The sequence below is a fragment of the Capra hircus genome, unplaced genomic scaffold (assembly GCF_001704415.2).
Source record: "Capra hircus breed San Clemente unplaced genomic scaffold, ASM170441v1, whole genome shotgun sequence".
In the NCBI taxonomy this organism is placed as follows: domain Eukaryota; kingdom Metazoa; phylum Chordata; class Mammalia; order Artiodactyla; family Bovidae; genus Capra; species Capra hircus.
In genome coordinates, this window is record NW_017189785.1 from 70,846 (window position 1) to 76,845 (window position 6,000).

The window sequence follows — 6,000 nt, forward strand, 5'->3', positions numbered from 1 at the left end:
ACTGTGTCTGTGCTAGCAAGGACAGGGCAGCTGCCCTGGGGTCGGTGCAGCAGGACCCTCGGGCCAGACAGGGAGGCAGTTGAGTCCTTCCCTCAGCAGGAAGAAGTCAGGGAAGAGATATGAAGGAAAGAGTGTCTCCAGTGACTATTGCTAGAAAAGTCCCTTGGTGTCCAGCCTCAGCATGTTAGAAGATGAATGCAAATCCATGAGAGTAAGTCTATTAGTCTGGGTTCTCCAGAGAATCAGAATGTGTGTATTATAATAGACATTGGCTCATGTGATCCCTGGTGACTCAGATGGTAAAGAATCTGCCTGCAATGCAGGAGACCCAGGTTCAATCCCTGGGTCGGGAAGATCCCCTGGAGGAAAGAATGGCTACCCACTCCAGTATTCTTGCCTGGAGAATTCCATACAGAGAGAAGCCTGGCGGGCTACAGTCCACGAGGTCACAAAGAGTTAGACACGACTGAGCAACTAACACTTTTTCACCTTCATGTGATTATGGAGGCCAGGAAGTCCAAAGACCTTCCATCTGCATACTGGTGATGTAACTCAGTTCGAGTCTTAAGACCTGAGAGCCAGGTGGCCAATGGCATAAGTCTAGGTCCAAGTCTAAAAGCCCAAGAACCAGGAGCATCAGTGTCTGAGCCCAGTAGAAGATGGACGAATCAAAAGGAGCAAATTTGACTTTTTTTCCTGCCTTTTGTCCTTTTGGCAGGGAGAGTGGGATACCTTCAACAGATTGGATAAAGCCCGCCTACACTGGGGAGGGTTGCCTTCTTTACTTCTACAACTGATTCAAATGCTAATCTCTTCCAGAGACACTCTAACAGACACATCCAGAAACAATGTTTCACTAGCTATCCCTCAGCCTAGTCTACACAGAATTAACCACCAGGACAGCAAGCTAAGAAGGAGAAGAGTCCCAGGGACTGTCTGTCTGCAGGAGTACCCACTGTAGGACTAAATGGAGAATACAGAATAAGGAAGTCAGAAAGTTTCTTTGTTCTGAATCCTAAATGCGCATCTACAATTCCAAGGTGATGACCCAATGGGACCTAGAAGTTGGCTTCTCTCCCACAAAAGCTTCAGCTATCAGCTACAAAATACTCATCCCCAGGCAGAACCCTCCCCACCCCAAGCAAGGGGCAATAAACTGGAAAGATGCTCTTGGCATTTTTTAGTCCCTGGGGCCTGGTCTAAAGACTTTCATGCTGATCTTATAAAGAGATCTTTTTTCAGGCCCTGATTCAGGGCCAGCTGAGCTGGGCTCATTTCCTGTCTACCCAAATGGTATGCACCCATATAACCCTTGGGTACCTAGGCCCTTGGAAGAAAGCCTTGGCCTAAATAGCCCCAACAAAGAAATCACAGTAAAACTTTTATATTTAACTTTAGGATATCATAAGTGATTTTTTGGCAGCACACTTCCCTTCCTAAATAGGGCTGGATTAGGCTAATATTAAAATTAACTTTATGAGAGGCAGTACCACAGAGTGCTTAAAAGCCTTAATAGCGCAGTGATTACGGGCTTGTAACCACTGTCTGGTCACCACCACTTACTAGCTGTTTGTCTCTCTGAGTCTGAGTCTCTTCATCTTTAAAGCCAAGAGGGCCACAGTCCCTTCCTCACTGGGTGTTTGTGAGGACTGGGTGAAATACAATACATGTAAAGCACTTAGCCTGAGCCTGGCCCACGAAAGCGTTCCGTAAGGGTAGTGATCATAGTGAGAAAGGAAGCCGGCAGGTAGCAAGGGGCATGTGAGGGAAAGTCAGACCAGGATTGAAGACTGTCAGCATACAATCCAGAAAAGACATACTCCACACTAGAAAACTGACAGTGTTCATTTGTTATCCTGAAAACCACCAGAACCTGCTTTCTTGACCCTTGTTCTCAGGCTTGGGCCAGCTCCTCAGCCTGGTGAGGCTCGGTGAGCAGGCAGCATTGGCCGACGACCAGCCAGACACCCAGCCTGTTGAGAGACACTTCTCTGTGCCTGGGGCAGGCCTGGCTGGGGAGCCGTGTGTGTTTGCCAGGTGAATGGTTCTTACCACGCAGTCACCTTTGTCCACAAAGCAGGGAGGAGGAGGCCGAAGTTGTGGAAGGACAAAATCCCTTCTGCCTTGGGCAGGTCTCACCTGCCTCCACATTCTTGTCAGGTTAGTAGTTTATTCATGGGACATGTTTGGGGGGCGGGGAGACTAGAAAACACACTTTTTTTTACTCTAGTGAGGACATTGTTAAAAAAAAAAAAAAACCTCTTGAAAATAACTGGCATGGCTAAAGCCTGGCCTATGTCCCAAACCAGGAAGACAAATTGGTAAATTCAGTCTTTCTGTCCTGGTTCTTCCATTACCCACAACCCACAGCTCTTTGAACATGTCCTTGTGGGCCCTTATCCTGCTGTTGACTTTCCTATTTACTCATCTTCATGTTTCTCTCTCCCTCTTATGTTATTTATTTTTTGCAGAGGTCATATACAGGTAACATGTGCCTCTGAGACAAAACTCACAAGGCAGAAAGGGTTTGCAGTGGCAACATGGTCACCCTTCTACCACGGGTCCCTAACTACCGCCAAGAGATCTCTGTCCCCAGATCCCACCGATAACCCCCCCAACCAGGGATCATCTTTGTAGACATGAGCATGCAAGAGGTCAGCACAAATGGTAGCATTCTTACTCACGTTTGTATTCCCAGTGCCCAGAAGAGGGCCAAACACACAGGCCTGCCAAAAAAGTATGTTGGTTGCAGGATTGTTTGCTCCGAAGTTTGTTGCCCTCACCCATGCCCTGGGAGTCCATTCTGTCTAGTTGAGGTTCTCACAGGCGTACCGACATGCTACCCATTGGGCTCTGACTGTGCTTTCTCAGGACTGAGCTTTATGAAGAGGTCACTGGGGCCTTGCTGACTATAAACAGCAGGTCACCTTTCACATCCGAGCTCAGAAACGCCATCCTGGTGCACTCACTTTCTTCCCTGCTGTTTATTTGTCAAGCCAAACCTTAGCTCTGGCTGCTCTTTGGTGGTGGTTGTTGCCTGAGGCTAGGGTTAAAGAGATGCCATGCTCATCTCTGGGGAGTCTCTAAGCACATTCAGCTCAGCATTTTGGCTCAGGAAATAAAATGCAGGAGTTTTGGAACCATGGCGGTATATCTCAGCCCCTGCTAGAGCTGGCTTTTCCAGAAGCATCCAAGCATTCAGAGAGTGCCTTCATTCGCATTCTCTCTCTCACACACACTCTTGCTCTCTCACTCACTCCTCCTCAGGTGACTAGCGGACAGGCTGGACTCCACTTGATCTATAATGAAAGTGCCCAAGGAAGAAAGAGTGCTGAGGGAGAAGGCCCACTCCTTGTCCTGCTCTGTTCTCACAAGGTTCGCAAACCCAGGGGGTCAGCAGGACAAAAGGGTAAAGAGAACAGGGTCTGGGGTCACACTATCTGGGCTGGAGTCCTGACTCTGCCACTGATCAGCTGTGTGATCTTAGGCAAGTTATGTAACCTCTCTGTGCCTCAGTTTTCTTCAACTGTAAAAATGGGGATGATAACTGTACTTACTTTAAAAGATTGTCTTGAGAATGTAATGAGTTAGATTGTGAAGCATTTAAAACAGTCCCTGGCATACTGTAAATGCTATATAAGTGCTTTTGAAATAAAAAATAAAACTTTTAATGTTAGCAGTTCCCGTGTTATATCTATTTTCCTGAATTTAGCCATTCCCTAGCTGTAAGTTTCAAGAGTTTCACTTAACTGATCTTGGGCCCCTGAGTGCATTTTTTTTTCCTACTGGGAAAAAACTGAGTGCTGTCTTACATAGAGAGGAAAACCTAAAGAACAGCCGGTATCTAGGCTAAAATTTCAGCATAAAGGTGGAGTTGTCTCACTATACTGACTCCTGCCTGGGGATGCTTTTGAGGCTCCATTCTGCCTCTAGGGGGCTGAGCTGAGCATTCTCCAGAGCTTCGCCAGCCAGTGCCTTCTGGGAAGAGTTGCTCTAGTTGCCAAGCTGGGGGCATGGCTCAGCCTCCCCAAAGATGTAGGTGCTGCTATGGCAACAGACCTCCACTCTGAGGGACTGCTGAGCAAGATGAAAGCCTGGAATCCAGGTCCAGATCTGGGCAGTCATCAGAGGTCATTCTGCCCGAGTGGCAGGCTAAGCTTCAGACAAAAGGGACGGGTGGTCAGCCCAGCTCCTCCTAGGCTGTCTCACGAGGTCTCTCCTGTTTCCACATCAACCCAACCACAGAGCAGCGTGCCTTCCGAATGATCTAGCACCAGAAAGGCATCCAAGATCAGCTTGCCAACTGTGTATAGTTCAGCCAGGAGCTCCTGGGAAGGGTCCCTGGGAGGAGCCAGGGACTGTCATCTGGGAAGGCTTCAGGCCTCAGGATGGGTCCCTGACAGCCATCGGTCACTCTCAGAGTCACACTCAGTAACAAGAACCCTGGTGATCCCCACCACAGGCCCCTGCATTCCCTGTGCCTTGTGACCAGGCAGGGCTGGGCCCAGCTGGGCCAAAAGAGTGGGGGTACAAAGGGCACAGCACATGGTTCACAGGCGTTGCCCACAGAGTTCAGTGCAGTTCTGTGGAAAGGGAATAAACACGTTTCCTTAACAACCAGTATACACATGAGGACTCATTCAGCAAAGGTTCTTTCCGCGCCTGTTACAAAACGAGGCCCCATGCCAAGTACTAAGGGGAGGGGCAGAAGATACAGAGATGAATTAAGTGTGGTCCTTGCCCTTAAAGACTTTGTCCTCTACCAGAGAAGCCGGCCATATAGGTAACTAGCTGTAATACGAGACCCAACTCTTTAACTGCTTTGACATTTGCTGGATATATTTTCTGGGCGGGGCAGAGCAGAGAAGGAGAAAGAGAAAGTTCTACGCTTGACAAGTTCGTATCCCAATGAGGGAAGCAGAGAAGTAAGAAGACAATGATAATATAACATGACAAGGATGCTGATGGGGTTAGCAGACAGAGCATTGGAAGCAAAGAGCAGGATTGCCTAACTGACACTTGGGGAATCTGGGAAAGCTTCCAGCAGGAAATTCCGAGAAACCAAGACCCACGGCTGCCACTGGACATGGCCACAATGTAAAGGGTCCCCCCCTGGAGTTGCACACCACCATTTGTGGTAGCCCAGACTGAAGGGTGAATAGGAATTAGCCAAGAGCCCTTAGCAGATGTGAAAGTGAAAGTCGCTCAGTCGTGTCTGACCCTTTGTGCCCTCATGGACTATACAGTCCATGAAATTTTCCAGGCCAGAATACTTCAGTGGGTAGCCTATCCCTTCTCCAGGGGATTCCCAACCCAGGAATCGAACCTGGGTTTCCTGCATTGCAGGTGGATTTGTTACCAACTGAGCTATCAGGGAAGCCCTTTGCAGGTGTGGTGAACCAAAAGTGGTTCAAAATGGTTAGAGTGGTAAATTTTATTATATTTTTAATTAATTTACTTTTAATTTTTTGCCAAACCATGGCATGGTGGGGGTCTTAGTTTCCTGATCAGGGATTGAACTGGTGCCCCTGAGTGGAAGCACAGAGTCTTAACCACTGGACCGCTAGTGAAGTTCCCTAGAGAGTGGTAAATTTTTAAATTAAAATTTTGTCCTGTTTCCTTTATCATCTGGGCTCTCTCTCCACACACACGTTTTAAAATACAGTTGACCCTGGTAAATGTGGATGGAGGGAGTGTGGAAGCTGGAAATGCATCATTTTACGGCAATCATTATAGAGATTAGATTGGACAAAAACCATCCATAGTTGCTAAATTTAGTGGAGATTTTTAATGAGAAGCAGGATATTTGCATAAAGTGTCTCCCCATAGGCTGCTTATTATGGGCAAGGGAGAGATTGAAGAGTAGCTAAAAAGTCAAGTGTCACTGACTCAATGGACATGAGTTTGAGCAAACTCTGGGAGTTGGTAATGGACTGGGAAGCCCGGCGTGCTGCAGTCCATGGGGTCACAAAGAGTCAGACATGACTGAGCAACTAAACA